The sequence below is a fragment of the Ursus americanus genome, chromosome 21 (genome assembly GCF_024610735.1).
Source record: "Ursus americanus isolate L20-20 chromosome 21, mUrsAme1.1.p, whole genome shotgun sequence".
NCBI lineage: Eukaryota > Metazoa > Chordata > Mammalia > Carnivora > Ursidae > Ursus > Ursus americanus.
Genome location: NC_142147.1, coordinates 58,496,068 through 58,508,998, shown reverse-complemented (window position 1 = coordinate 58,508,998; position 12,931 = coordinate 58,496,068).

Below are 12,931 nucleotides of genomic sequence, written 5' to 3'. Positions count from 1 at the left end.
CATGACCTGAGCTTAATTAAGGCAGTTGCTTAACCATCTGAGCTACCCAAGACCCCGGGAATGACTTTTGGTAGAATAGGAAAATCCATAGAGAAAGTAAATTCATGGTTGCCTAGGGCTGGGGAAGTTTGAGTGAAAATGTGAGCTACTTGGATATCAGTTTCTTTTGGCGGTGATGAAAATGTTCTAAAGTTGATTGTAATGATGATAAAACAGTATATTAAAAACCATTGAATTGTACAGTTTAAGTGAGTATATGTGAATTATGTCTCACTAAGGCTACTTAAAAATCAGTACATAAAGGGACACGTGGGTGGCTCAACCGGTTAAAGTGTCTGCCTTCTGTTCAGGTCATAATCCCAGGGCCCTGGGATGGAGCCCCGTGTTGAGGTCCCTGAGTTTGGTTCCCAGCTCAGCAGGGAGTCTGCTTCTCCCTCTGCCCCCTTCTCATGCTTTCCCTTGCTATCTCTCAGATGAATAAATAAAAATCTTTTAAAAAAAATCACTACATAAGGGTGCCAACATCTATTAGGAAAAAAAAAGATACAGTGGGGGAGAAGACTTTTAAATATATAACTACAGTCTTTAACACACTTAAAAATATTAGCAATAATTTCTTAGTACCAAATATCCAGTGTTTACCCCACATGTGTCCATTTTTTTACATTTTATTTATTTAAATTAGGATCTGAACAAGGTTCACACTTTGCATTTGGTTAATGTGTGCTTAAGTCTTGTAATTTACGAGTTTCCCCGACATGTGCTTTTTCCTTTTGTTTCTGTTTGTTGAAACCAGGTAAATTTTTCCCATAGGATTTACTACCTTGTGGATTTTGGTGATGGTATCCTTATGATGTCATTTCTTATTCCCTTGCTTTTGTGGTAAACTGGTAGTTGGATCTAGAGGCTTAATTAGATTCAAGTTTGTATATTTGACAATTCTTCATAAGTGGTGCGTGTGTGTTCTCTTGCATCATATCAGAAAGTGTGTAGAGGCACCTGGGTGGCTTATTCGGTTAAGCATCTACCCTCCAGCTCAGGTCATGATTTTGGGGGTCCTGGGATCCAGCCCCGTGTCGGGCTCCCTACTAACAGGGAGCCTGCTTCTCCCTCTCCTCCTTGCTCGTGCTCTCTCTCTCAAATGAATAAATAATTCTTCCATAAGGAAAAACTTTCCTAATTTTTTGGTTACTCTGAGGAGGTAGAGTTTGTTCAGGAAAAACAGGATAAATGCTACATTCTTTGCCTTTGCTTTGGGAAAACAGACATGCTAGCAATCTCCAAAGGTAGCCAGTGAGTATGTTTTATATACATGGATTTTTAATGTATTCTGTGTGTTTTAATCTGTTGCAGTGAATAATTTGATGCTCTGGTTGTCCAAATGGTGGCCACGAGCAGCTCTCTCAAGCTGCCTTCTGTGTCCTTTTGACATGATCTGAGTAGGTTTTGATAACTACTTTGCTTTCCAGTCAGAGAAGATGTTCCAAGGCTCATTCTGTAAATTTCCTGCCCCGGCCCTGAGGAACCCTGGTTCTTTTAGCGGGAAATGTGTTTTAGAGATCTGGGCACTAGGAGTACCGTTACTGGTAGGGTAGTTATTGTTATAAACCTCTTCAGTGGACAAAGTTGGAATATATATTTTTAAGAGAAAACACATTTTGGATTAATCTTGATAATTCTAATTCAAATTTAGGATTACAGGGCTTTAATTTTTTATTGCTGAAATCTTAGTTCTGAATTACATCAGAATTACTTGGTTTATTTTTCAAATTATCTTCAGTATTATTACTGAGAATTCAAGATTCCTCTGCAATTCTTTTTGTCCTTAGACTGTATCTCCACAGTGAGATTACTGTGCTCTAAAGTTACTGGAAATAATGATTGTCAATGTGGTAACCTTTTCACTGAATACTTTCACTTTTTAGAGATCACTTTTAAAAAACCTAATTTGGGGTCACCTGGGTGGCTCAGTCGATTACGTGTCTGCCTTTGGCTCAGGTCATGATCCTGGGGTCCTGGATCAAGCCCAGTATCTCCGTCCCTCTCCTCTCCCCCAACTTATGTGGTAGCTCGCTCGCTCTCAAACGAATAAATAAAATCTTTTAAAAAATAAAATAAATTTTAAAAACCTAATTTATATTAATACAGATCACTTTTATGGCTCCAGAGTAAAAACTACAAAAAAACATATACTCAGAGAAGCCTAGCCTCTGTGCCTGCTCTTCCCTCTATTCCTGCTCTTCTCCACTGGTAACCATTTATATAAGTTCTGGATTATCCTTCCATTTTATTTTTTCCCCTTCCCTGCCCCCCACTCCTTCCATTAAAAAAATATCTATCTATCTATCTATCTATCTATCTATCTATCTATCTATCCGCAGATAACATTCTGCTTGTTTAGCCCACCCCCTTCCTTAGGTAAAGGTCCTATACCACACATGGTCCTGTGATGTACTTTGTTGTTCCCACCTAACCAATTGGCTGGGGATACCAGTGTCTGACAGTTGCCCTGGGCACTATTGACTGGCAGGATGGCAGTTCCTTCCATCAGCCCTCTACTGATGACATATAAACTGTGTCCAGCTTTTTGCTATTAAAAATAGTGCTGCATGGGGCGACTACTTGGTTCAGTTGGTTAAGCCAGACTTAGTTTTGGCTCAGGTCATGATCTCAGGACCATGAGATCGAGCCCTACATTGGGCTCTGTGCTCAGTGAGGAGTCTGCTTGAGATTCTCTCTGCCTCCTTCTGCCCACCTACCCCCAGCTCTTTCTCTTTTAAAGTGCAATAAATAGATCTTTAAAAAAAAATGCTGCTATTTTTGGATATGGATACTCCTGTGCCTGGGTCATTTTGTGTTTCTGCCAGTGTATATTTGGAATAGAAGTGGGATTGGTTGGTCAGAGGTAAATGTATATGTACTGTTGCCCAATTTCTCTCCTTTGGGGTTGTGCCGTTTTGCATCTCACGAACAATGTATGGAAGGGCATACAGTCTCATCAGCTGGATGTGGCATCAAACTTTTGACTCTCTGCAAATCTGATAGGTAAGAAACAGTATTTCAGTGTAGTTCTAGTTGGCATATCTTTATGAGTAAGAATTTCTCCAATTATGAGCATCTTTTAATATGTTGAAGAGTCATTTTATTTCTTGTTCTTGTCATATTTTGCCCATTTTTCTGTAGGGTTGCTAGTCTTTTACTCTAGCTTTAGAAGTGCTTGATTGGCAATATTTTAAATGGTTTAAATTACAAATTGCAGTTTTTCAGTTTATAATCATTTTTAATGTTGCTTATAGTGTTGTGGGTTTTTTTTCCATGTAAAAGTTTACCAAATTTATCATTGTTTTCCTTTATTGCTTCTGGATTTTGATTCATGGATAGGAAATATTCTCCAGTTAAGGGGGAATTCACCCATGTATCTTCTAGTACTTATGTAGTACTAGATGACTAGTATAGTGCTTCATCCTAGTGTATGGTGTGAGGAATGACTTCCATTTTATCTTTTGCCATATGGCTCCATAGTTATACTAGCTAAATAGTTTACATTTTCCTCACTGTTTTGAGGTGTTCCTTTAATCATGCACTAAGTTTCCACATGCATTTCAGTATTTCTGGATTTTCTGTCGAGTTGATCTGTCTATTCATGTGCCAGTATTGCAATTTTAAAATTATAGATGCTTGATAATATGTTTTACTATTTAATGGAGATCACCCTCTCTCATTGTCTTTCTTTTTCAGGGTGATTCTGGCTCTTCTCACTTTTTTATTATTTAGCTCTTAAAAATTGGTGGAGGGTTGAAAGAGGAGCTAATAGTAATAGTAATAACAATAGTAATAGATTAAGGACCTACTGTCAGCCCTATAAAGTACTTTCTCAGCATTCCTATAGATAGACACTATCTTAACTTCCCTGTGGAACAGCTAGAAAAACTGAGGTACAGGAGAGGTTAAGTAACTAGCTCGAGGTGGCACAGCTGGTTAAGTGGAAAAGCTGAGATTAGAACTGAGACCATCTCACTCCAGAGCCTGGGTTTTTCCCACTATCTGACAGTTTCAGATCAGACTGACTTGGAAATCCTGGATTCCTTCAACTCCTGATTTGGTCTCAGCCATGTCTCCTCTTCTCCTGGAACCTCAATTTCCTCATTGCTGCCAGGAGGAGCCCTTAACTGGAGCCCTCAAAGTCAGGGTGTTCAGGCTGAGTGTTGGTGCCACTGTCAGGAACCACTCCACCTCACACACAGGAGGGGAGATTATAGGCAGAAGCAGCCCAGATCATCCCCCGCCCCCTGCCCCGAGACTGGATGGAACGCTGCTGATTAGCTCTCCTTTGACTCAGCTGGGTCTCCTAGGTTTGGATGTGTTCCCAGCTCCAAGAACAAAACATCACCCTGCCTGAGATTAATTGTCCCATTGGACAGCCCCTCACACAACTTCACGGGGCACCACTCCCTTAGAGGGCATTGTTCGCTCACCTTTTTCTTCCCGTTCTGTGAGTTTTTAGCTTCTTAAACCTGCTTTTCTTTCTCTGGGTGTTGTGAATGGAGTTCCTGCTGTTGCCTCTTCTCAATGCAGGTAGAAAAACCTCAGTGAGATGAGAGGAGGAATATCCCCTTTGCCACTAAAGCTGCAGAAAGGCTACCCTGTAGGGTAAGAAGACTTGTCAGCCAGCTGGACTTCAGATGTTGTTATGCCCTCTTTGAGAATATGTTAACCTCTAAAGTACAGTTTCCAATTCTGATTATCATAATTACCATTAATGCCCTTGATGATACATTTCTGTTAACATCTTTGTTTCCTGTGAGAAGGTTGAACTTTACCCCACCCTGTATTCCTGGAAAACGGCAGCAGTGGAAGAAATCTCCCCAGCCTTATGTTCCTGGAAAAGTCTTAACTGCAAAAAACCACTATTCCCACTTGAATTAGATAAGACCACAGGTAACACCCTTGTTTATCTAGGATAAGGCCAGACACTTTCCCATTCTTTGCCTCATACAAGATTAGCTGAACTATTTGCTCCTGTTGATCAATTGGAACAAAATATTTGTGACCTTGGGGTGCCTGTCTGGATCAGTCCATAGAGTGTGCAACTCTTTATCTTGGGGTTGTGAGTTCAAGCCCCATGTTGGATGTAAAAAAGTTAAAAAGTATATATTTGTGACCTTGATATGGCCAAACTTAGTTAATCTCCCCTTCCCACAGGACCCTAAACTCTGAAGTACCATCAGCTTGGGCCAGCATCAGAATGCAAAATAGCCCTTCAACACCCCTCAGGAAAATCAGCTGACAAAGGAGGAGAAGGAGAGGGAGAAGGAGGAGAAGGAGAAGAAAGAGGGAGAAGGAGGAGAGGGAGAAGAGAAGGTGTTTCTTGATCAACTGTCCAATGCCTGTCCTTTTTTTCTAGCAACTCTATAAAAGCAAAACCTTTTTCTGCCTGACTTTGAGAGGTAGATCTTGTGGTCAGAGCTTCCTCTTTATTACAGTAGTTTTTTCCAGCAAGGTCTCTTAAGTCTAGATTTTTTTCATTTGACATCTGCAAAGTCTTGGGAGAGTTCACTGGTAAGCTCAAAAAGACAGTTAATTGCTATATCTTCTTCCCCAGCTCTCCCACCCGCCTCCAGCACTGTGCCCAGGGTGGGATTACAGGTTTCTTCTAGATTTCATATTTAAACAGAGTTTGAGAATCTGTGTCTCATTTAAGTTAATATCTAAGATGTGCCTGAGAGTGCAGGTGCAGAATGAATCTGGCAGAGGACTTTTTGTTGCTGAGGATTTGATTTCAGCTAGTAACAGGATCCTATTGGCTTAGCGTAGGGGAGAATCCTCTGGTGCTTTCTGGACCTACTAACCAATGCCACATGGGACAGTAAATGCCTCCTCACGTCTTCCAGTTTAATCAGTTTGGTTGTCCTTGGTAGCAATTGACATAAACTGATGGTGGCTGATTTGAGACAGAAAAGGGCCCTGTTGTAAAGATTTCCTGGAAATCTGGGAAGGAAAAGCTGGAGGGGTAGGCATGGAAAGGGGCTGGAATCAAGGGAAGTGGCAGCAGAGACCTTCTAGCCAGGATGCCTTCCTTGGCCCTGCTGCCCCAGACATACCTCCAGGTGGAATATGGTATCTCTGGAACTTTCTGTGGTAGGCAGAATGATGTCCTCCACTCCCCTCCCCACTAAGATATACATATCATAACTCCTGGAATTTGTAAATATGTTACCTTATATGGATGGCAGAAGGGACTTGCTAGATATGATCAAGCTAAGTATCTTGAGATGGAGAGATTGTCTTGGGTTATTCTGGTGGGCTCAAGGCAATCATGGGGCCCTTACAAATGAAAGGAGAGGCAGGAGAATGAGAGAAAAACAGATGTGACCAAAAAAGCTGAGATTGGACTGATGCAATTATTGATGGGGACTACAAGTTGGGAGATGCAGGCAGGCTCCAGAAGCTGGAAAGGCAAAAAATGATTCTCTCCTAGAGCCTCCAGAAGGAATGCAATCCTGCTGGCTGCTTCATCTTAGCACAGTGAAACCCATTTTAGACTTCTGACCTCCAGAACTGTATGAGGACAGATTTGTATTGTTTTAACCCACAAAGTTTGTGGTAAATTTGTAAATATAATTTACAAATAATTTTTAAAATATGCAAGAGTTTGTAAACAATATGAGATTTCTGGGCATGGGTCCCAGCATGAGTATTTTTCAAGCACTCCAAGTGATTTCAATGTGCAGTCAGGGTTGAGCACCTCTGCAGAAATCTAAGAGAGGTGGTGAATTAGTGCTGGCAGAATTCTGCATTCTTCCAAATATTAAATGCATACACTAAATATTTTGATACCGACAATACTTTGTGAAGTAGTTTTTATTTTCTTCATTCTAAATGCAAAGAGATTGAATCCAGAGAGTGCAAGTTCAAAATCAACCAATTAGGAAGTGTTGCTGACAGGATTTGAACTCAGGCCTTTTTGTATTGCCATACTGAGTCTTAACTCTATCATGCTGCTGCTGCTCCTGGCAAATTGAGAGACTTTATTTTTTTAGAGCAGTTTATTACTGCTTGAGGAGTGGTTTTGGTTTCCATCATGGGATGCTACGCCCCTTGGGTCTTTTGCCTGAGTTAAGAGAAAGTTGGAAAAAAGAGCTAAAGGGAAAATGTGGGACAAAGGTCAGTGCCTACAAGCAGGTAAGCAGTAAAGGTCAGATCTTGGGGTCTAGCTGATGACAGTTTCACAACCTTCTTTGAACTCTTGCTGGCATCTGAATGTTGACAGATCTCAGTCACCTCTTGACTCTCAACTGCTCCCAGTTCCCCCTCTTCCTAACATAAAAATGAAAGAGTCTTCAGAAAGAAGACTCCATTTTGACCTCAGACTTTCTAGTTGGGTTCATCATTCCAGCTTGTCTCTTGGCTCAAGTGGAAGAACCTGCAGATAAGCATCCCCTGAAGGGAACCAAAGCTACCCCCTCAAACAGTAAGGCTGCCCTGAACCAGTAAGACCCCACCTGTGATTGACTGCAAGATAGTGATTTATTTGACCCTCAGTGTCTACCTTCACATACCCACCTACCTTTGGCCTACATTTTCCTTTTATAAATATGGAAGTATTTTCAGCACTTTGGAGATAGTCTTTGAGACATTAGTCCACTGTCTTCCTGGGGTTGGCGTCACTGAAATAAATTTCTTGTTTCACCACCACTTGTCTCTCTGCCTTTGGATTTTGTCACCATTGAGTGGCTGAACCTGGTCTGTTGGGGCCACGTAGGTACCTGGGCTACAAAGAGTCTCAAATTTCATGCTGAGTTAAGATGGTTCTTTAGAACATAGTCCATTTTCTTAGTCTGCTGGATTCCTGAATAAAGTCACTTTCCTTACCCTAACATCTTGCCTCTCCACTTATTGACCTGTTCCACTATGGAACAGGCTTGGACTTGGTTACATCACCATTTTCCCTCCAGAGCTGGATGTATTCTTTTAGGGCCTGACCCCTTCCTCCCCAGGAACAACTTATTTTAACTTGGCTTTCTTCCCCAATCTTTCTACTGAGGAAGACTCAAGATGGAAGGACAGTGGAACCTTAGTCTTGGACCATGGCCCTGTCTCAGGTAGATAAAGTAATGAAGATAATGGCAATTGTATTCAACTAAAAAAAAAAAAAAATCCTGTTGGGCGCCTGGGTGGCTCAGTTGGTTAAGCAGCTGCATTCGGCTCAGGTCATGATCCCAGTGGGGGGGATCGAGCCCCACGTTGGGTTCCCTGCTCAGCAGGGAGTCTGCTCTCCCTCTCCTTGTGCTTTTGCTTGCTCTCTCTCCCTGTGAAATCTTTTTTTAAAAAATCCTATATAACATCAAATTGCTACTTTTAAATTTTGCTCCAGTGTTACAACACTAGATTTATCCCACTCTGTCCACCCACTCCCTGGCCCTTTAAGGTAGGGTAAAGCTATAGCTGGGGCACATTGAATACACTTGTAGGGATTCTCTCCAATATAAGTTCTTTAATGTTCAATAAAGTGAGAATTCTAGTTGAAAGATTTTGCACAGTTGTGACAATCATGTGATTGCTCTCCAGTGTGAGTTCTCCATGCCTAATAAGTAAAGAACTCCAACTGAGAGATTTTCCACACTGAGTGTACTCATGCAGTTTTTTCTCCAGTATGAATTCTCTGATGAGTAACAAAGTGAGAACTCCGACTGAAGTGTTTCCCACACTGATTACATCCATAAGGCTTCTCTTCAATGTGAGTTCTCTGCTGTGAAATAAAGCCAGAGCTTTGAAATATTTCCTATATTGACTACACTCATAAGGCTTCCCTCTGTGATGCTTTCTTTGATAAATATTAAAATCAAGGATGTAACTGAAAGATTTCCCAAACTAATTACAACAGAATAGTTTCTCTTCAGTGTGAGTTTTCTGATGCCTAATTAGTTGAGATGTCCTACCAGAAGCTCTGTCACATTCATGACATTCATGGGGTCCCTCTCCAGTATGAATTATAGAATGTTTAACAGGGAAGGCCAGCTGAAAGGCATCCCATGTTGATTATTCATATTTTTCTTGGGGATGAGTTCTTTAGACTGTTGAATAAACTTTATTGATAAATTTTCTGAAATTGAAGGATTTTCGTATTCCTGAAATAAATTGGTCAAATGTTGTTTAGATACACTGCTGGATTTGATTAAATACTTTCTTTTCTCTCATTTTAAAATATTTTTTTTCAACTTATGTGTTTATATTCATAGATGAGTCTGGGTGGTAAATTTCTTTTTTATACCATCTTTATCAGATGTGGCTATTATCTTCATTTAGTATTTTGCGAAAGTGTCCCATTTTGTTTTGATGTGGAATTATTGGAGTAGTTTATTCCTTAATGTTAGATTTAAAGTCAGCTATAAAGTCTCCTGGGCTTCGTGTCCATGTCACTTCCATGATAATTACTCTGAGTCTTCTGCTGCTTCCTGGGTCACTTTTGTTTATTTATATTAGGAAAATGTCCATATAGTTCTGTGTAAGCTTTTATAATTCCTTTCATCTTTTCTGTATCTGAGGTTATCTTTTTTCTCATAATATTTTCTCAATCAGGCTTGTGAGGGGTTATCTATCATCTTAACCTTTTCTTTTCTTTCCCTTTGTTCTCCATTTCATTAACTTTGGCTTTAATCTCAATTAACGTGAATAATTTGGTTTATTGAATTGAAAAGACTTGAAAAAAACCAAAAACTTGAATTTTTGGTTTATTATATTGTTTTTCCAATTCCTTGAAGCAAAATATTCCTTTCTTTTTGATAATCCTACTGTAATAACATAATCAAGGCTATAATTTTTCCTATTATAGAGCTTAGCTGTGCACCATTTATTTTGTTGTGTTCTCATTTTTATTATTTTTAAAAAATATTTATTTGAGAGAGAGTATGCACATGCATGTGTGAGCACCGCAGAGAGGGGCAGAGGGAGAGGAAGAGAGAATCTGATTTTGTTTTCTCTTTGGTTCAAGGATTAGTTTGGAAGTTATTTTTTAATGCTCAGGAAATTAAGATATTTTTATTATCTTTTTATTATTTACTTATACTTTTTTATTATGTACTTAATACATCTGTTAATTTATGATCAGATAATTCTCACCTATAAAAATTTATACTTTAAGTTTTTTGTGATTAAGCACGTATATTCTTGAAACCATAGAGTACAAAAATTCTATATACACCTATTAAATTGAACTTATTAATTTTATTCAAATTTTCATTACATTTATTTCATATACTAGATATGTCTGATTCCGAAGGCAGCATATTAAATTCCTTCTCCAAATTGCTTTTTCTTTTCTTTGCTCTAATCAAATTCTCCTTGTATCTCAAATTGATTTTTGTTTTATTTAAGTGCCATTTTTTAGTTGCATTTAGGTTTTAAGTTGCCATTTCTTCTTTTACAGTACTTGCTCACACCGAAATGTCTTTGTTCTCTTCAACCCTTTAGCTTAAAAAAAAAAAATTATATTTATTTATTTGAGAGAGTGTGAGCGCGAGAGAGAGCATAAGTGGGGGTGGGGGATAGGCAGAAGGAGCAGCAGACTCCCCACTGAGCAGGGAGCCCGACTCAGGGCTCGATTCCAGGACCCCGTGATCATGACCTGATCAGAAGGCAGATACTTAACCAACTGAGCCACCCAGGTGCCCCTCGTTTATGAGCTTCCATTGGCCATATATTTTTAAGTATAATCGAAGCCCCTGGGGGCAGGTGAATGAGTCTCACATGGCCTTTGAATTATTTTCTCCAGGCATTCAAGGACTGCTTGTTGAGCAAGTGACCAAAAGCGTGTGGATCTAGCTCTGCCACTTCTACTTCTGTCCCTTTGGACAACTTGCTGAGTTTCCTTCTGTTCACCCACGAATCAGGAAGAATACTGCCAACCTGGCAAGGTTATTGTGGGCACTAAGAAGATACTGAAACCAAGCAGGGGCTCTGATGGCTGTCATTAAATGCCAGCTCTGAAGAGTAGTAAGGGTGGTTGTTTCTGTGTTCTGTGATCCGATGCTCTGAGGAAAGCCAGGTCTCAGCTTGTGAACTGGATCATTTTCGCCAGCCTTCAGATGACTCATAATTCTACTGCATCCGTTTCTGCAAGTGCAGCTGCCTCTCTCCCAGACGTTACATTTGCACCCTTTTCTAGCAGACAACAGTCCTTGTCCCAAGCTCACAAAAAGGTCTGAGCATCCTACTCATTCCAACGGTTAAACTTTTCCTACCTAACCAGTCTGTGAGAACTGAGAGTCATTCCACTAGACCAAACCACTAGTTCCCTTCAGGTTGCCAGCCTTAGGCAAAAAGTGTCTGCCCCCATTCCCTCCCACAGATGCAGTGTTTCCCATTGAGATATACCATCCCTTAGGGCACAGATCAGCACCCACTGGTAGAAACTTGCAAATCTCATACACTCCGTGCTTTAGTTTGCTATCAGTGCAGAAACAAAATACCACAAAGTTAGTGGCTTGAACAATACAGATTTGTTATTTTACCATCCTGGAGGTCAGAAGTCCATCACTGGGCTGAAATCAAGGTGTCTCCAGGACTGTGTTCATTCTGAAGGCTCTAGGAAATGAGGACATTTCCTTGCCTTTACCAGCCTCTAAAAGCCACTCACATTCCTTGGCTTATGGCTTTGCATCACTCCAACCCCTGCTTTTGTCATAATATATTCCTCTCTTACTCAGACCCTCCTGTCTCCCTCTCATAACCACCCTTGTGATGACACTAGGCCCATGGGGATAATCTAGGATGATCTCCCTGATTCAAAATCCTAACATAATTGATCACATCTGCAAAGTTCCTGTGGCCATGTGAAGCACCATTTTCACAGGTTCTGGGGATTAGCAGTAGATATCTGTGGGGCCATCAATCTGCCTCCCATGATCCCCCAGGAGATTCAGGCACAATGAGCCCTGATGGCAAACTTGTGAATGTAATGGTGGGTGCTGCTGCTATGAATTAATGTGTGCGTGGAAAAGATGGGGAACCACCACCTTCATATATTCAAATCCTGCATCATCTCATCCTACTTCAAGCAAAGTGGAACTCTTCCATTCACTTCAGAGATGAATTTCTCTGGCCTTCTAAAGCAGTCAACTGGATTTCAAATTTGGTCACTTTCAGTAAGTGACCCCAAACTTCAGGGGCCTTGGATGAGCTGCTAGGTAAGCCCCCCTGAGGGGGCTTATCCGTTCACCCCCTCTGAGGGGATGATTTCTCCTCTCCTCATTCACCACCCAGCATCACGTAGCCTTGCCACAGTTTCAGCTGACAACACTGCTTCTCATTTCCCTGAGGAAACAGAAAACGCAGCATCATTAATGGCCTCATCTCATGGAAGTTACACTGTGTGACTTCTGCCGACCCTATGGATGGAAGCAGTCAGAAGCTCAGCAAGATTCTAGGAATAGAGGAAAGTCAAAGCATTTGTGGCCATATTGGAAACCACCACAGATGTGAAAGCAGTCAGATCACCTCCTTCAGAGACCATCTTCTGGCAACAAATCAGTATATGACATTTCAGAATGAACTGGCCTTGTTTGAGGACATGGTTATGGCCTTCACCAGTGGGCACTGGGCATCATGGTAAGGCCACTCCCGAGGTAAAGAGACATCCCTACATCTTCGGGACTTATAAAAGGAACTGCTGATGTTCTCCATTGAAAACTGCTCTGTCTCCCTTGGAAAGATCTCCAACTGTGTAGTGGGAGGGTAGCAGGCCCTGGTAAGTTCTTCAGCCCCTAATGTTTAATCTCAAAGAAGCTGACATGTGAATATGTTTAAATGTGATATAGCAGCCCTGAGCCCAGTGCCTGATGCAGGAAGGGCAACAGGACAGCTGGTGTGCCATCACCATTCTCCAGGCACTTGGCCTCCTGGCTCCTCTAGTCTGTCTGCAGGGGCTATTCAT